The following is a 21,066-nucleotide window of genomic DNA, read 5'->3' as shown; positions in this document are numbered from 1 at the left end:
TTTTAGAAGTAAAAGCTTTGTACCAATGACGTGTTTTTGTTGGCCCTCATCTCTATTTTGACAACGAGACTGACTCTCTCCTCTCTAACTCCATTTCACTTGGTTAATTTGATTTTACATGACCTCGCTTATCCTAGTGCAACCAGTAACTAGATAGACAAGTTCCCTGTTTTCGAACTAACTCATATACAACCATAAATACTTATCTATGTATATGTACATGTATGGACGACAGTTGGTCTCTCTGTTTGTCCCGCCACGACTACCTACGATGACGCACATACGCGTACTACCACAATCGCGTGCTACCCACATGATTTTGCCTAGAATTAACCTGACTCTTCTTTGATACAACTGAAACGTCCAAATAAAGTTAAACCTAACGACTGGTTTTGTTTAATTTATTATTTTGTTATGTGTCGTAACTATAATCATATACAAGACCTGATCTTTACTAAATTGTTAATTCCATACTTGGAGTATTCGTTTGTAATATAATCGGAAAAAATTATTTTAGATAATGATAATAAAGTAGAATTTTCATTGGAAGTTGAAAAATTGATTGTCATTGGATTTAGTTGTTTTCTTTTCACCTTTTTTCTTAATTTTTTTTTTCTTCATATAGAATTACATCATCATTTTCATAATAAACGGATGCATATATATAATTTGTTCTTATTTTATAAATTACATTTGATATTAAACCATTACGTGATATAATCTATGTCGCTACAAAAAAAAGGTATTGAAAGAACGCAACAAACCTAATTCGAATTATCTACTGAGAAACATTGTTTCTGAATAACACGCGACAGTTCAATTAAAAATGTGTAAATAATCAAAATGGACTATTATTAGATTGATCTATCACAGCAAAAGATAGTATCATATATGCCGTTATAATTAGATTCGATATTTTAAGTGTTATCAAGATAATCAAAATAATATTAAATTTAATATATTTACACACCGGTAACACCTTCATTAAAGAATTGATATGTTTCAAAAGTTAAACTCCAACTTCGTTCTTACTTAAGACGTCAGTTGCTTTTGAGAAGACAAGCCTAAACAAATGTCTATATCATCGTCTTCCTTGTGTAACATCGTTCAAAATGAACTTGCCAACTTCCTTATTATACCGAAGAGTTTCTCGTAATAGTTAACTATTCTATTTAGACTTGATATACTTGGAAACTTGTGTTTTATGTGTTTTCAATCATCAGTTATCAAGAAAAGCTAGAAATAAGAGAAAATTATTAGCAAGGAGGCCTGAAAAGTTCTGAGCCTTCTATGAAAAGGGTTGTTGTGAAAAGTTTTGGAGTCTATTATAAGGTTGTCTGAAAAGTTCTGAGATTATTACGAGAAGGATTGAAGAAAAGTGTTATAAATGTATATACAGTTTACATTTCATTTATTTTGTTAACGCTAAATTTACGGACTAAGCCAATTTGACTCATTTCAAATTTGTTTGCTACATATATATACAATTTAAATATTATTTCTTTAAAAATATATGTTGATTTTTAATACAGATAATGGAATATACGTACATATAAATTACTCTACTATACCCATTTCTTCACATTCAAACAATGTTTGTAAGGTTTTAAAAAATAGTGAACAAAATATCCATTAATCTAGGCGTAAATATATCTACCTATCTAATAATTTATTATGTGATAATATTGGTAATATATTTAAATATTAAAAAGATACGATACACGTTAGTAAAAAAAATGTTTACTATTGAATAAAAATTAATTAAAGAATATGACATAAAAAATGTTATATAGTAAATTAACATTGCGAATATAAGTACCTTAATATTCCGTGAGATATAACATCGTATTGTGTTAAAGTAAACGATCAATGAGTTAAAAAAAAGAAATTAAAAACAACAAAGAAAAAAAATTAATCAAAGGACAATTCTTTAAATCTTCACGATCTTTTAACAAATTGGAATTAATTGGAAACAAAACGGATCGATGGTGTGACCACCACGTATACTACACACATAACAAATAAATGGAATTTGCATTACGGAATCTTTGTCGAAATCCTTTAACATAAGGGTAATTTATGCGTTTGAGGCATGTAGAAACAATAACTGTGTTGTAATGATATAGAAATAGCATGGTATGGAATATATTTAGACGCGTGCAAGCAAGAATCTTGAGTATTAATCGGCAAAGGTCAACACTACTGATAACAAAGAACAACCTGAAAACAGTGCTACTAATAACGAACGAGTATCGTAATCCTGCAAACAAAAAAAAAAGAGAAGAAGAAAAAAGTATTAATAACAATTATCTATGCTTGATTATATCGGTTTAAGAAAAAATTATTTAAAAATCCAAAAACATTAAATCGTTGAATTAAATTGAAACAATTTTAACACACACACACACACACACACACAAAAACACAGAAGTTCAGAGGCAAAGATAAAAATGTTGGAAAAGAGTTAAGATCTTTTCATGATGAGTTTATTCTATCGGTGACCCTTAAAATGGTCATTCGATTCGTAGAAAATGGTAGTAGTTCAGCGACCTTCAGTTTATATCTAGAGAAAGTTCAGACGAGAAAAGGAAATTGAGTCTATGAATCAACCGATTGGATCGTTCTTCGAGGAAACAGAATTCTTTTTTTAATCTTTGTTTTTCCCCATTTCTTATTTCTATTTCGATGTTTCTTAACATCTTTTCTATTAGGTAAAGAACGTAAGTTATTTACAAGTTAATTAAATACCGATTCGATTTACGTGTACATCAATTACGTGAATCGTTCTTATATAGAAAGTTTCGATTAAACGAAAGCTATCAATGACTAGAAAAAAAGGAGAAAAAAAGAATAAAGAGAGAAGTAAGAATAATTTCAATCTTTATAGAAAGTAGTGTAAATGCTTTAAAAAAAAAGAAAAAGAAAGAAAAAAAGTCGAATTTTTTGAAGTGACAGAGGATTTTTTACCTCACTTTCATTTCTTTACAAAATTTGACTTTTTTTAAAGTAATTAATAGCTACTTTTGATAGTTTCAAATCAATTTTTAATTTAATTTGAATTAATGTTAATTATTTTTATTATTTTGATATTTACAACATGATAGGATTAAAAAATATAGGTATTTAGCAATGTTTTGTAGAAAAAAAGAAAAGAGAAAAGAAAAAAAACAATTGGAATTTAGTTAATCGGAGAAATAAAATCGTGATAGTTTTCGAGAGAAAGGAGTACAATCGTGACAAGCAAATTCGATGTTAACGTACGAATGTCTACGCGTTTGTTATGGTAACTAAACGACTTAGCACCAATTCAACTTCCAAATTCGAAAGTAACTCAAAGTGTGTGTTGAAGTTAGTATCACGTGTTCTGGGTTTCCGACCTCTTTCATCGAATTAATGAACGGTATAAAAACGTTTTACGAAAGAACGAGGACACCAACAACGATTAAAGAAGATAAAGAGACATATAGTCCTGGTGCTAAACGCTTAAACTTCGATAATCGAGTAGACGGAAAATTGATTTGATCGATTCATTGCAAATCATTCGTTGTGACTACTCTAATTAAAATTTAATTAGAATTGAAATTGAAATTGGAAACTGTCATCGCAAATGGCTTATTAATTTCTAATGATTTGAACGAAAGAAAGAATTCAATATGTGAGTGATTAGTTTTTACTGAGAATTCCAATTGGAATGATTTTCTTTTTTTTCTAATGCCGCGACGTAAGATCAGGTCGTTAAAATTTGAGGACGTAAAAATTTTGTCATAATAACATATGTTTTGTATTATTGGATAATTCTTTTTTTTTTGAAATAATAAATTGTATCATTTTATATTAAATAATAATATTTAAATTATCAGCTTTTTGCTATTTGTTAATGATTTGTTATAGGATGAATTTTACGAATACGTTTGTAATTTATTTTTATTGCTACAACTCGTATCAACTAATTAGAATTGTCTGATAAAAGAGTAAGAAAGATAGGAAATGAATTTTTATTATAAAAACTACAAGAGCAAAGGATTAATGTACTTATTACGTTTTAATTAAATTTATATTAAAAAAAAAAGAAAAACGTATAAAATTATAAGACTCATTACAAATAATTCGACGTTCTCAAATAAATATCTAATATAAAAATCTCCAAATCTTATCGCAATTCGAATTTTATTTTTACATCTTAACGTTTTAATTAAAAAATTTTGCATATTATTTTTATTCACCCATCATAAAGAGATAAAAATGAAAAAAGAAGGAAAGAAATAAATTATTCGAAAAAGTGTTCTCCTTAATTATTATTTTCTTTGCTAAGCACGCAAAACGGTGGTACCACAACCATCCGCATATATATATATATATATATATATATATATATATATATATATATTCGTTAAAAATATATAAAATGAAAAAAGACACGATGCTAAGTAATTATCATAAATTGAATCGAAACAACGAAAAGAGGGGTTGGGCATGGGATGAGAGGGGATGTGTGGGTCATTAACTACGTTCAAAAGATTTATTTTCTTTGCATGTTAATCGCGCCAAAGTAATATAAAGTAAGAATCCTTCATACATTCCTTTCTTTTTTTTTCATCATCTTCCCGTTATGTATTTTTTTAATTTCTTTTTTTTAAATCTTTTTCTTTCCTATTTTCATTTCCATTTTTTTTTCTTGTTTTTTTTTTCGTCGAGTTCTACGAAGGAAACACGTCAGATCCGTACATATGAATATTCATTTAATTAAATCGAAATGACCTCGGTTAACATATCATAACGTATATCTATGTACATATATATATATATGTATACAAAATATATAAACATATTATACTACTCTAATGCACACTTTCATACGATCTGATGATCACCGCGAAAACATTAGATCGAGCTGCATAATGCACAACTACGACCTACCTACCTACCTACCTACCTACCTACCTACCTACCTACCTATCTATCTATCTTTCGCTCGTAGGATCGTTTCTTTTTCGAAAAAAATGTTTCTTTCATCGAATTTCTTTTATTACATTCACCAACAACAACTGGGGGGGGGGACTTCATTTAACGGCTTGTTACTTCTCAAAAAATTTTCTAATTAAAATTTTTTATAAGCCTATTTTATCTCTTTCTCTCTCTTTTATATTTATAATTTATATTATATATTTTAATGTACGATGTAAAGTAGAAACGAAAACGTTATTTAACAAAATTGTTAAATATATATATGTATTTCGTAGCATGCAAATTTTTCGACGAGTCCTTGAAATATATTTCGTTTGAAATTTATCCGACGAATTTTAATTAAATTCTGTAGAGAAAAAAAGAGAGAGAGAAAGAGATTCAAAGTGAATAGGCGTTAATTGTTATACGTTTTATTTACGATAACAAGATTTATATTTACTCTTCCTTATCGTACTTATTATATATAGACATAGATTTTTTTATAATTTAATTGTTGGAACTAATCTGAAATGACTGTATATATATGTGTATATTATATATATATATATATATATATCACATTAGTTTTATTATATCAATATTTTCTACATTTATATCTACGAATCATTTTAAATATTAAACACGATTTAGATCGTTCTTATAAATGTTATAAAATATTTTTATAATACAACCTGTTAATGATATCATATACATATAATACAAGTTATTTTAAATGATTACATCATTTAAACTATATGAGTAATGCATAAGAAAATATTAATGAATCATCGTTCGTTTATAAATTTGAAAAATGTTTACCTTTTCTTGTACACGCGACTATGAAGATAACGATATCGATATCGATATCGTCGAATGACACGATTATGTGTAACACTTACGCCTAAAGCGTTCTAAGTTACGCATGCTCCAGGTAGTAAAATCAATATTTTCTTTTTTTTACGTTTTTTTTTTTTTTTAATTAAATTACCCAATAGCAAACCAAGTAAAAAAGTCATTAAAAAATTGGTCATACTGAAATGTCACTGACTTATTTCTTATTGCGAATATAAATGCACGCATACTTAAAACACGATTAACGTTTTTCAATTAGCGAGTTATATGTTTCCTTTTTTTTAATTATTATTATTATATGTATCAAATGAAAAATATAATAAGGAAAAATTAACGAAGATTGACAAATTTAAAAAGAAAGATAAACGATGTAATTTACTTATTCGAGATAGATCATTTCATATAATTTTTTTTTCTAATTCGTAGCACGGATAGTTTAATATTACGAGGATATTCAAAATCAACCGTTGTGTCAAATGATTTACGAATTATTATTTAACGATTTTGGATTTGCGTGATTATTTATTCGTGTGTTAAATTAGAAACTTGATCATTCGTTCATGTTCAATGATCCGAAGAAAAATACTGTTTAAATACACCGAGAATCTTTGTGTTCTTCGTCTATTTGATTTCTGCGATGATTATATTATATAAATATACATATATATATATATATATATATATATATATATATATATATATATATATTTTTATGTAGATTTATATAAATTAAAATTATAAAAATTTATATAAATTTATATAAATATTTGTATTTATATATATTAATATATAATATATATATATATAATTTATTCTTCGGTATGAAATTATTTCTAATAATTTTTTAGTAATAATATAGTAAAACATAAAATTTTGAATTATTAATGAACGTTCTGTTGAATTTACATTTAAGAACGTTTTTTAATCATATTTGAGTTTACTATTGAAAACAAAAATCTGTAAAAATCGCTTATTTTTCCTAAAAAAAAAAGAAATTCAAAATAATTTAATATAGTACGTAGAAATATTAAAAAATAATATTCCATGTTGTAAAGTGGTACATACTTATATATTTGGGTTATGTACGGGGAACACAGCCATTACTATTTACTTATGTATGCGGTATACAATACGAACTATCATATTGAGTATTCAACAAACGATAACGCAGCTAGGTTCGAGTGTCGCGCATCATTTTTCAAAAGATCGGCTTGACAGTTTTTTTTTTAACAATTATGCACAACATTCCAGAAACTAAAAAAGGTTATAATAATACTAGTGATAAGACAAAAAAAAGAATAATTTAGCTTATTTACCGATGATAACTTTTTTGCTTCGTAATGGTAATAAAACTTGAAAAATTTTATAACTTTGAAAGTTGACGTGCGAGGTCGACCAATGGTAAAAGACAGTAAACGAGATCCACCTCGTTCCACCTCGATTGGATGATCCTTGAGTTGCAAGATCGGATTATTACGTATATATCGTATTCTTTTATTAAATTACGATTAAGTGTATTAGTTGTGTTCTATAAGATTTATCCATACGTTTTCTAAAATAACCTTCGAAAATTCGAAACTCTTAATTTGTTTCTTTTTTTATATACTAATCGTAATTTAATACACGTCAGTATAAATATAATACTTTAAAAATATTTTGTTTTGTTTCGTTTAATTATATATACGTATTTAAAAAGATATTATTAATATATTCAAATGATATGCTATGTAAAATATAATATTTAATCTATGGGTATATCACACACGTAAAAAGTACACACGTATATACATACATTTTTACATTTTATTCGGAATTTTTCGTACGTATTAAAGAAAATAAAAACGATATTGGATATCATTCTATTTATTTAATTGGAGAGAAAAAAGAAAAGAAAAGAAAAGAAAAGAAAAGAAAAGAAAAAGGAAACAAAGACAAAGAAATCGAAAATATCCTTCAACTTCCGTTTTTGACTTCCATTAAAGGTCGGGCAACATTTTTATCTCACTATAACTATACATGAATTTAGAAAAATACAGAAGGAGAAAAATAAAAAAGAAGAAAAAAAAAGGGCAAATATATAGAGATATACACATATAGCAAGAGTCAACATTGCAGTCGCTTTGGCTGATATTGCATTGAAGGAAAGATGAGGAGGATGAGGAGGAGGAGAAGGGGGAGGAGGAGAATGGGGAGGAGAAGGGAAAAAGGAACATTCTACTCTGAGGTAAGAGATCTTACGGTCCACGAGAATCCTGTTACACCGGTATTTCCTTTCTGCATTAAAGTGATCGTCCACAAAAATTATTACTTTTGTCTCCTAAGTGATTTTTAATTAAACACAAATGTATTTAAATATTATAAATATTATAGAATCTCATTATAATTTACGACTCAATATTATACGAACAAAACAAAAGTTTAATAAATTGGTTTGAAATATATTGGACTAAATAAAAAATTTATGTAGAAAATTTTAATACGAAATATATAAAACTTAGATCCTTTTATTTGATCAAAGAAAAATTAATTTATCTGCTTAAATTTTTTTTTCTTTAATTTATCTACGCGTATTTAATTCTTAAATATTTGATTAAAAAAAATGAATATGAATCAATAAATAAATATTATAATGCTTCAATTTATCTGTACATGTATATAATATTAATAAATTTTTGAAAAAGAATTCCCCCCTCCTTCCAAAAAAGGGTTAATGAACGAAAAGACAAAAATATTTTGCACGATCTTTAACGATGTAGCAAATGTTAACTATGACATTAAGTTAAAATTAATTTAATCGACAATATTAAACTCTAACTGTAAGGGAATATAAAAATTATTTTATAAAATTATTATTAAATGGTAACAATGTTGATAAATGCATCAACACTACTACTAATGTATCATATAACGTTAAGAACTAGTAATCGAATCGTGCTTTATTCTTCTACATTTCAAAGATACAGATCTCGAATGTTCGATCGGATGGTACGAAAGGCGACACCAAACCGCTTTCTAAGATCCCTCCTCTTCCTTCCCCTCTCTCTGTCTCGGATTGCTGCTGAGATACTCTGAGGTTAGGGCTGATGCCTAGAAACTGGTCCCTTTCTTTCTTTCTTTCTTTCTTTCTTTCCTTCTTTCTTTCTTTTTTTCTTTCTTTCTTTCCTTCTTTCTTTCTTTTCCTTCCTTCCTTCCTTCCTTTTACTTTTTTTTTCATATCTTTTTTTTTCTATCATCTTCAACTTGTTTTCGTTCATATCGTTTATGATGCACCGATGTCAAAGAGGCAAGGTTCAACCCCATAAAAATATATCGTCTTACAGACATGTGTTGGAATTTAAAAATAATATAACACTTTTTTTTCTTTCTGACATCAATTTTTACAAAAATAATCGTACAGATTTGTCAAACGTTATTTTAAAAATAATTGTCATTTCTTATATAGATACAATCTTATATAGATAATAATAATAGTCATTTCTTATATATATATTTAGACAATATAAATGAACAGGAATCTTACACTCGTCGAAGAAAAATCTTCATAGAAATTTATTGTTTAAGCTATCATAAAAAAAAGTTTGCATTTGTTTTCTTCTTTTTCTTTTTTTTTTACGTTGCAAATACGATTCTCTATATATCTGACGATGATTAAATAAAATTTTGTTATTTTATCAGAGGGGGAAAAAGACTACGCGAAGGGATGAGAGAAAAATCGAAACTATAGTTTGACATTATTCGATGCTTTTAACCTGACACTTTTCAATGCATTTGCAAGACAAATATTCGTATATTTTCCAAGCTGTATGTTCAAAGAGAATGTGACAAGTAAAATAAAATGTATGAATGGTCAAATAATGTCAGTGAATAAAAGAAAATCGTCATATCAAAATACACAATGTGAAAAAAATCTACACGACCCTCCTCCTTCTCCTTCCTTCTGTTATATTTTAAAAATAAAATATTTCTTCGATTAAACGAATAAATAGTTAATTCATTTTCTACGATAAAAAAATATTTATTTACTTCGTCAATAATTAATATGCGAAAATTGCAATAGAAAAAATAATATGCTAGTATTATTTATTCGAATATAAATTATTTACAAAAAACTAAAACTCTCCTGTACTTTATTATTTATTACGTACGTATCACGTGGGTGAGTTCGAAAAGATTTGATCATAACACAAAAACAATTTTTATTTTCCTTGATCAAATTAACTTTTATTTTAAAAGAAGTTTATATCCTTGTACGTATATTAAAAGTAAATAAAAATGAAAGAAAAATTTAATGGAAAATCTGGAAAAAAAAACATGAAAATATTTTTAAAACATTAGATTTAGAATTTTGATTAAACGTTGAATAAAAATTGTTCGTTGCTGATATATAGAAGATGGGGAAGAGTAAAGGAAAGAAGGAGTAGACATACGGAAAAAAAAATGATATGGTTTAGCTGGTATATACGCTCATACCGAATTACGAGTTAGTGAATTTCACTTCTTATTACGAATGTTATCCATTGAAATGTCAATTGAAAGTTTTAGATCAAGACTTGGAGGAAAAAACAAGGATTTGTGTCAAAAATCTAACGAAAAAATTAAATATTTAGAAGACAGTTGCACTCTTTTTTCTTTTTAACAAACCCGATAATAAGATTTTTAAACGTCTCAAAAGTATTATGAATTTATTTTCGAACACAAACAATAAAATAGCGCGCGCGCACCCACACACATACAGATGAATATTTTATTCAATGAGATTACAAAATAAACAAAAATGACAATAATATATAAGAAACAAAATGATTCGTATATTGTTCACCAATAAAATAACACGAAACCAAATATATATATATATCGTGGGTGTAAAACTTATTTAAAAAAAAAAACCAGAAATAACTTTGGGAGCTATAATCTAACCTTAATATTTTGTTAGAAATATTTTTAATGAAATTAAAAAAAGAGAAAAAAAAAACCAACAAAAACTTTTCTAAAAAGAAAAAAATGATTACACACATGAGGGTGGGTTACCTTTACACATATACGAAACTTAAAATGAAACTTATTATAAAATCCGTTACTTTAACGACTCTACGCATCATACAAGGAAATTACATCGGTTGTTGCCCTACTTTCCCTATCATGTACGGAAGGATTCTTTTTTTCCTTCTTCCTCTGCCCCCTCTCATTTTCTCTACACAAAAGCGCACAAGTTAACAAAAGAACGAGAAAAGATAGATATACGGTGCTACTACGTTTTCTCGTAGTAACTACGAATGGAATGATTCTAACTTTTGAAAAAAAAAAGAAAAAAAAACACACAGCAGACAGATAAAGGAAAAAGCAAAAAATAAAAAATAAAAACAAAGACAAATCTTAAGGAACCGGTTACAAGAGATTCGTTGAAATTGAGGCTCGTTAACAGCAGCAACGATACCACGCAACAAGAATCAGTGAGTGAGCGAATGAGTTAGTGTATGTGCACGAAAGAGAAAGAAAAATAGAAAAAGAAATATAAAAGAAGAGAGTTGAGTGTGGAGAGTCTGCAGTGGTTGTTTCCTTTGGTCTTTCCTTGTATGTGTATGTGTATGTGTATGTGTATGTGTATGTATATGGTATTTGTATGGTATGTGTGTGTGCAGATTCCTGTGTTACTGTTGGTTATATTGTTGTTGTTGTTTTTGTTGTTTTTTTTACGAGACACAGGTTAGATTTTTTGACATTCCTTTCGTAGATGGTTTTAAGCCTCATAAGGTATTCTACGACGTGCTTTTCTAAGTACCAAAGAGGCGTACCAGGAGGATTCCACTCTAGTGTTACCTTTCTCTTTCTTCTCTGGCTTACCCAACTATATCCCCCCCACCACCACCGCCATCACCTCATTCTTTCTTTTTCATTTTTTCTCTTCGAACACCGATACTAGTCTCGTCGAGTTATTCCAACATTCGAAACCATATACCTACTGTGTATATATGTACATATTTTGTGTATGTTGTGTGTTATGTGTTTGTTTGTACATTTGTATGTTTATACTTACAACTCTACGGTTATACATTCGATTGTTTGAATTCTAATTGCAGTTCAATGAAAAGAAGACAAAGCGAAATGCTTTTGTACTATTCCCAGGAAAATTCTCGTGAATAGGGAATTTAGATCTAATAAAATAAAAAAAGATATTATAGTAACTATAATAATAATAACAATAACAATAACAATAACAATAACAATAACAATAACAATAACAATAACAATAACAATAATAATAATAATAATAATAATAATAATAATAATAATAATAATAATAATAATTATTGTATAGTACACATTCGATAAGCCATTGGTAAAATTAGTAAATGAACTTTATATTGTTAATACATTTATAGAATATTTTGTTTATTATAAAAAGAAAATATACATATATATCGTTTACAACAAATTGTTGTCATAAAATGTTTTTCGTTTGTTTTTTTAACTAATAATATATTTGCAATATCGTATATTACATTACGATATATGTTAATAACGCGTTAAACGATATTAAATTATTAATTTTTCATGGTATACATATATTTTTGGGTTATTATATTTTTTTCTTTTATATAAATATATAAATAAAAATTATTTATTATTCGCTTACTTTATAATACAATTTGAAAGATAGACGAAATTCTATCCTTTAAAATGAATCTCGAATTTATGGGACTTTTCGTTTCGGCAATATAGTACAAATGTAAATATTTGAGATATATGCAAGGTCCATTGTACGTGTTGCGTAATACGTGTACGTAGTGTTTGACTTACATAATTTCTTGGAATAGACATTGACCTATATAAATTCCTGGAAACTACGTGCTCATCTGACGGGCATCAACAATAAACAGTTTTTTTTCTTCTTTCTTCATTCTTTCTTTCTTTTTTTCTTTCTCTACTATGACTATTACTACTATGTACAAATGTTTTTAGTAATACGAATTATGAATGACAATATTTCAAATACGACTATCTATCTTCTTAATGGAAGAACTCGTAAAAGGAAGACATAAAGAAAAAAGAAAAAAATAAGAAAGAAAAAAAGAGATACCGTTTTAGAAGGAAAAAATATTGTACATTTAATTAAAAGGATTTTCCCCAATCGAAATAAAATTATTGATTTATTTTGATAAAAATAGATACACAAAATTAATTCGATGACAAATTTCACCAACAAAATCATATTTAAATTTTCATTTTTAAACAAAATTCGAAATATAATACATAGAATCATAGAAAAATAATAAGAGGCTGGAAGGGAGAGGGGGGCAAATGATCTAAGAAAAAAAGAAAAGGGCTTTTACTATAAACGAATGATTCGATTATAATGATTTCACCGGCTGACAAATGACTTTTGAACGTTGTATTGATTTCAGTGAAAAAAATATCACTAATTTATAGTATTTTGAACACAAAAATACCTACATAATTACTCTATCACATCAGGTTTTTTACAAAAAGGAAAAAACGTTTATTTAAAAATTTTAAGAAAAAAATCAATTATTATATTATAAATATATATATTTGAAAACTTACAAAGAAAATATCAAGTACAATAATTGCTACAGAGCTATTTTGAGTGACATCTTTTACGTTTAGCGATAAAATTACGTCTGGGTGTAATTTTTTTAGCAGAATCATCAATAATATCAACGTTTTATTGACCAGGAGTAATCAGCCATCATATTCACATTCCATCCACCTTGGTATCTTGTTTCCATAGTTTTTATGTCTTGGTGAAACCTTTCTCCCTGTTCTTCACTATAATCACTAAGATTATCAGGAAAAAAATCCACATGTGAATGTAAAAAATGAAGTTTTATACTCATATTACACCCCAATTCTTTATACTTATTTAATAAACTTGCCACAATATTTTTATAGTCAGGATGTTTGTGATTTCCTAAAAAATTGTTGACAACATCTTTGAACGCTGTACAAGCTTCTAATTCAGTAGTATTCAGTGTTGTATCAAATTTTTCATCGGTCACCAAAGATCTAATTTGTGGTCCATCGAACACTCCTTCTGTTATTTTTGGCATCTGATAATCTTGGAAATTGTCTATTCAAGTATTTAAAAACTATCATTTTCTTTATCCAATGCCTTAACGAACTGTTTCATCATACCGAGTTTAATATGAAGTGAAGGTAATAAAATTTTTTCAGGACCAATTAAATGTTCTAGTATAACATTTTTGGTTCCAGGTTTGAGATTTGTACGAGAATTCCATTGTTTCTGAACGTAATGCTTTTCTCGTGCTCTACTGTCCCACTCGCACAAAAGACAAGGATATTTCGTGTATCCTGGACAGCTGACTCAACAGCATAGTTATAATTTTCAGATCTCCACAAAGCTGCCAACCATGTTTTTCATATTTAATTTTACCTAGTACTGTTTCCACATTTTCATAAGTCTCTTTTAAATGAACAGAGTGAGCGACAGGAACAGAAGCATACTGATTAGTATTGTGTAAAAAAACACCTTTTAAACTCCGTTTCGAAGAATCTATAAAAAGTCTCCATTTTCCAGGATCATATTGCGCTCTTAACTTTTTAATGAGATTAGGAATATTGTGGCAATAAACTAATGATTCTTCTTGACTGAAAAAAGGTACAAATTCTTCTTCACGCTTCCTATTCCAAGCAAAATGTGTATCAGGAGCTAACAGGTGTTTTGCATGAAGTCTAGACCCAAGAAGTTGAGCAGATTCTTTAGAAAGATTTAAATCTCTAATTAAATCATTTAATTCACCTTGTGTGAATTTCTGCGGTTGATTTAAAATTGGTTCAAAAAATTCATTTGACTCTTGACGCTGTAAATTTTGTTCTGACGATGTTGAGTCATGAGATCAGATATTGAACTTGGAAGGGGCACTGGAATTTCTGAACCGTGTAGAATGGGACGTGTAACTGAGGCTACATTTGCGTAGGCTATCTTATTTTTATTTTTAGCATTAAAACTTTTCACATTGTTACAGCAAAAATAACAATCATCAATATAATTGACCTGCTCTCTTCAAATCATAGGTCTACCAAAAGGTAGAGATTGTCTTTTGCGGTATGTCCACTGCCTTAAGGGGGGATATACATTTTGAAAAAAAAAATCGATTTTTTTTTATTGCATTTTCTATAAGTATATCATTTCGAAAGTATTCTGTCAAAATTTCATAAAGATGTGACCTTTATTTATGGAGATACTGTAGACGAAAGAAATAATATGTAATTCTTCTTTTTTATTTTATTTCCTGTTTAAATACGCTATCGTAGACGAAAGAAATAATATGTAGTTCTTTCTTTTGTTTATCTCCTATTTAAATACGCTATCGTAGACGATAAGATTAATATTTTTTTCTTCCTTTATTTTTATTTTCTTTTTGAATATTCTATCGAATTTTTTCGTCAATTGAACGAAGAACACCGAGGTGTAAGGATATTAAATTTTACTGTAGGTTGATGACGTAGTAGTGTATTTTACTTACAAAATGAAGCCACAGAAAGTAACTTGAATGTCATGAAGTTGTTATTTTGAAAAAATATCTAGGCCATATAGGAAGAAGAAGTATTTCAACCCAAAGAACACGAAGGCCTGTGAGAGCGGAATTAGTGCATCTGCGAAAAAACTGAAGACTGGAAGTGGCTATGTAAGAACATAAAAATGTTATGATAGAATATAGAATTTTTAACTTTTTAACAGTGCTTTCTACTCTTTCAACAATTGTAAGTTGTATAAAGTGTCTTGAAGAAATAAATTTTCTAGTGGCAAAAATTACGGCCTTGGTTTTAATCTTGTTGTAGTGTGTCAAAATTGGAGTACTCAATTTATATCTTCTTCGCCATACATCGGAACTAGCTATGAAATCAATCAACGAATCACATTAGTAATGCGTTTACTAGGTGTTGGCTTCAAAGGTGTTACGAAGTTTTGTGCTTTGATGGATTTGCTGTATTTGTGTAAAGCAGTGGATTACATTCTATAAAAAGATACTAGAAAACATATACTTGGCATCTAAACAAATAGCTGAATTTTTCATGAAAAAAGCTTGTCAAGAAGAAATCTCTGAAAATATACTTTAAAAAATATTAACTGCAAAGAAACTGATTTTACAATGCACTGTCAGTTGGTATTGCGTCATATATTGCTACCTGTTAATTTAACGAAGGTACAAATGGTCTATTAGCTGTCTTTGATGCGTTAGGAGTTCAACTTGGGTCTCATGCTCGTAAATTTGCTGCTGACGAAAACGAGATTCGAATCAAGAAGTCAAATAAACGCGCTGAAGAAAATACAAAGGAGGCAAGAAAAGCTCGACGACAAAAAAAATGCTTAAGTCGAGGTTGCTGACAAGGAAGAAGGTACTTCATATGGTGCTGGAATCGATGATACTATATAGAAAAAAATTTCATTAAGTAATATACTTTTTTTAAACGTTTTGGTGTTTTCAAACTTTAAACGCGTTTTTCTCGAAACTATGTTGTCAAAGACGGTGAGTAAGAAATCTCACAAACGGCTTAACCGATTGCTTTCAAATTTTAATCAGTTATTAAAAGTATAATAGAGAACAAAATCGCACGATCGGTTTTTTATTTTTAATTAATATTTTTTTTAAGCCGATAAATTTTTTTGGTGAAAAAAAAGAACTTTTTTTTCAAAAGTGCGCCATTTTGTTAAAAATTAATATTTTGGAAAAGTCGATCGTTCAATCTGTTAAGACAAATCTATACAAGGTATTTGCACTGATTTTGTTTATTTCAGATGATCCAGTAAAGAAATTTTTTACTCACCGCAAACTACCTTTTTTTTGGACATCACGCAGATTGGTTATAACTCGGTTGTGTCTCAATATTTTTACATAAAAAAATTACTGTATTATCTTCAAACATGTATATTTTGAACCAAAGATTAATCGTCAAAAAATATAAAGCCAGTTTTTCAAAAAAAAAAAGCGTTTTCTCGGGCCTCTAAAGATATATCCCCCTTAATTGTTCAGGACAAATAGTACAAACTAACTGCGGAGTCCACGATTTTAGTTGTATTTTGAAGCCAAACTAAGCATTATACGTATTTTCCACAAACTCAGTAATTTTCAGTTTTTGCTTTGAAGTCATAAAGTTTCCATAAATGTAATAAAATGTATCTGGACCATTATGACACTTTCTTGAAGACATTATGTTTTTTAGACGTTTTTCAACCACAAGTCATTAATTAAATATATTAAATACCAAAAGTAAAACGTAAACAATTTTTTTAAATAAACACTAATATATTTTCCACCTAATTTATTACACTTAATATATTTTCCAACTAATATATTTTCTCAAGAGAGGTCACTTAACTCAAGGAAAGAGCGCCAAAACTCAATAATTTAATTTATTTTTACTGAAAAATCCAAAATAGCGAATATATTAATTTTACTAAAAATCTGATGTGATACAATACAATTAGGTTCGATCTCGTAATCAGCACTACAAAATTAGTGTAAAAAATTAACTATATCTTGGACAAGGAAAATCATGTCGGCCGGTGTTACCCCTCAAAGTTTGCTTAAAGTTGATAAGAAGAAACTTACGGAGGGGGTTGTACTGCGATGTGTTCCACCCCTTGAATGTGGATTAGATGAGTTCTTTGGGCTAGCAGGGGCCAATAATATTGCCATTAGCTCTTTGAGTTTCTCTTCTCGAGGGTGGTGGTGGTGGTGGTGGTGGGTGCGACAATGGTCTACCACCATTTCTAAGATGTTGCTGTTGTTGTTGATGAGAGGGTTGAAATTGGCCCCAAGACTGTCGTGGAAAATAATTCATGTAACCGCCTGATATAAATTGCGCTGAACCGTTCAAATGGGGTGGCGCCATTACTGCCGTCTGTTGCGGTTGACCGCCGTTTCTCATATTTTCTTCCTTTTTTTGAGGGAATTTTTTTTTCATATATATAAATATATATATATATATACTTTATATATTTTGTTTCAGTTCCTTCCCCCGCCCCCACCAGTTTGATTTATCGATAATTTTTCTTTTTCTTTTTATTCCTTTATTTGCTTCAAATCTTCCTTTTTGAGAAGAAAAGGGTAGAAAAAATTGAATGATAGTTATTAAATCGTTATTTTCTTCATGAAAAATTTTTTTTTATTATTATTTCTCGTTTTTTTCTTTACTATTTTTGATTACGACGATCGTTTTGATCCTCATCGTTGTATTTTCTCGAAGCAGCATGTCTTTTCTTTTTATTCCTTACCCCTCTTTTTCAATTATCGATCATTTAAATATCATCTTGAAATTTTGACACTTCCCCCATACCCACATTGATACACCATTTATTTTGTCCGTTGTATGAAAATTTTTCTTTTAAACAATTTCAACACCAATTGATTTTTTTCCTTTTATTCTTTTTTTATCTTTACTCATTTATTGAATTTTTTTTTTTTATAACATATACTTCTTTGATGAACCACAAACACATTTACGTTATAATAATCGTTCGTTTTATATATAAAGGAAACATCGTTAATTAAACATACATTTGAGTTGTTGTCGTCGTTGTAGTTGGTTAAGGTCACCTTATCATTATCACCGATGTGATAATGTTTGATAAGCTAATAAAAAATTGAAGAAAAATAAAATACTTTCGATGACACATCACCATCAATAAACTAAATGTATAGTCTATTATTATAACTATCGTAGAAAAATGGTTAATCGTACGAAACCAGAAAGATAGACGATGGTTAAAACATTAAGGCCAATTTTATATTCTAAAAGAGAAAAAATATATATATATATTCTAAAAATATATTCTAAATAAAAGAAAAGAAAGGGAAAAAAAGAAAAAGAGAGATATCACGGAATGGTAATTATCGGCTTTTATTCTTTTTTTTTTTTAGATAGTCACTGATAAACGACTATTTTAGCATGATTTTAGACTTGCAAATCGGATTCCACCATACAATCGGGGTTGGGCAGAGATTAATGAAAATGCGTTTTATACCAAGCTTCGATCGATTTGCTTTTATGATGAGAAAGAATAGACGTATGAAAGGGAGGGGGAGGGGCAATAAAAAAAATTCATAACGAACTCAAAGCGTCGTAACAACCACACTACTTTTATTATCCTTTTTTTTTTATTTCGTAAGTTCGTTTGATTTTTTTTTTCTTCTTTTTTTCTTGCAAAGCGAGATAATTTGTTTTTCTTTCTTTTTTTTATAAACAACACATTTCCCCTTTCAAACGATATCATAATTGCAGGAAAGAAAATTGAGGTTTCAAATGAAACGAAATATAATGAAAATGAAAAAAGAAAAAATAATAATAGTACAACTAATCATTATAATAATAATAGTCATAATAATAATAATAATAATAATAATAATAATAATAATAATAATAATAATAATAATAATAATAATGAAACAATGAAGCACGAGATTATTCAAGGAAAAAATCATTTTTTAAAATGAAGAAAGCCTTTGATCCATTTTCTTTGTCGTTTAACTTTGCTACTACTACTCAACTACCCCTGGCTATTATTCCTGTCGTTAGTAATTTACCCCTGTGAAATACAAAATGAATCTAAACCGCCACATATACGATTGTTTTAACATTTCTCAAAGTCCAAATTAAAATGGCTAAAAAAGAACGTAAAGAATAAAAAAAAGAAGAAGAAGAAGAAGAAAATAAAAGGAAAAACGAAAGAAAGAAAGAAACAAATGATAAAGAGTAGGAGAATCAAAGCAAGGGGTAGAAAGTTACGATGGGCACGAACAAAGGAGGAATTTGTGTCACGAAAAACATCGTTTCCGAGAGTGGTAAAGCTTTTACACCGTTTTCTTCTTCTTCTTCTTCTTTTTCTCTATTCTTTTCCTATAAATTAAAAGAAAAAGAAAAAAAGGTATCAAAAATCTGAGATCAATAGAATCAGATTTTCTTCTATTTTATATATAAAAAAAGGGGGTTCTTTTTATTTATGCCGAATTTTTGTTCTGCATTTCTTATTTTTGTTGACGTAAATGAATATATATACAAAATAATCGAAGTGTTAATCATAATAACTTAAAAAAAAAAAAGAAGAAAATTATTAAAAGAAATATAATATATCGGTATAACAGTTATAATTGAAATATAATATAATACTCGATAAATATAGTCTATTATTTTTTTCTTTTTACAAATACAAGTTCATTGGCGTGTCAGTAGGTAGAATAGTTGGTCGTTAAAAATAGGAAAATCGATAGAGAGATAATGATCTAGGTCAAGCAGAAGGGTCAATTCTTTCATCGATGGTAACACGACCACGGTGATAAGATGCGAATGGAATATCAATCAACTGTAAACACTATGGCTATGATTAATCGAAAGTCTTCAGTAATATATATATCAAATAAATAAAATAAAATATAAATAAAATTTAAACATTAAATATATATAAATTAATTATATATGTAATTAATGATTTAATATATAATTACACATATATAAATATAATATATTTATAATAATACTGAGGGAGAGGGGAATAGCAAATAGAACTCAACGAAGATCGAAGATCGTAAAAATTTATTTAAGGAAAGACCAAGTAGGACTACTCGGGGAAGATCGATAATTTAAATTCGATTTGTAACAGAGGGCTTCTTCCTCCTCCTCTTCTCCTACCTCCTTTATTCGGATTACTGAATATTCATCGAAACGAAACGTAGCCCTCGATCCAGTCTCGATCGATGATTTATTTTTCTTATTTATTTCTTATTTTGTTTTTTTTTCTATTTCCACATCGAACATCTATTTTTGTTCTTGTTGACACAGCGATAAATGAAATCTAATTAATAATTAATAATATTCATTCAGAAAATACGAAAATATATTTATCATATACATATTTAAACTAATGAAATCGATCTAATTTAACGACAGGTTTAAAATTTACAACGAAATATCTTACAGTGGAAAAATTATGTTTCCTTTTTTTTAATTTGACTTTAATCATAACTATAATTATTATTATCATTATATCTTCATTTACAAGTTATTCTATCAATTGAAATATATAAGTAATTGTACTTGTTGCGCGTAACTATTTATTTATTATATATAATATATGTTACATATATTTAACCCTTTGCACTCCGCTGTCTCACTGTATGAGACATTAAAGTTTATTAGTGATTACGGGGAATTAAGTTATTTCAGCACAACTTTTTGAGACATGCATGTTTCCTTGATGTTTTCTCTTAAAATAGCACAAGACATCGAATC

The 21,066-nt window shown here is 28.1% G+C and overlaps 1 pseudogene across 1 annotated transcript in view; it reads right to left on the bottom strand.

Annotated features, from left to right (window-relative positions):
- Positions 1–17,711, bottom strand: part of LOC149033704 (uncharacterized) — a 40,970-nt pseudogene extending 23,259 nt beyond the window's left edge. The window contains exon 1 of the transcript XR_016176115.1: positions 17,391–17,711. The product of XR_016176115.1 is annotated as an uncharacterized LOC149033704 (transcript). The remainder of the gene's footprint in view (positions 1–17,390) is intronic.
- Between the last annotated feature and the right edge of the window lie 3,355 nt (positions 17,712–21,066).

The sequence above is a fragment of the Polistes dominula genome, unplaced genomic scaffold, assembly GCF_049000335.1.
Source record: "Polistes dominula isolate Pdom_NZ unplaced genomic scaffold, Pdom_raw_medaka contig_539, whole genome shotgun sequence".
In the NCBI taxonomy this organism is placed as follows: Eukaryota; Metazoa; Arthropoda; class Insecta; order Hymenoptera; family Vespidae; genus Polistes; species Polistes dominula.
Note: the sequence above shows the minus strand (reverse complement) of the source record. Positions and strands in the feature narration are given on the sequence as shown.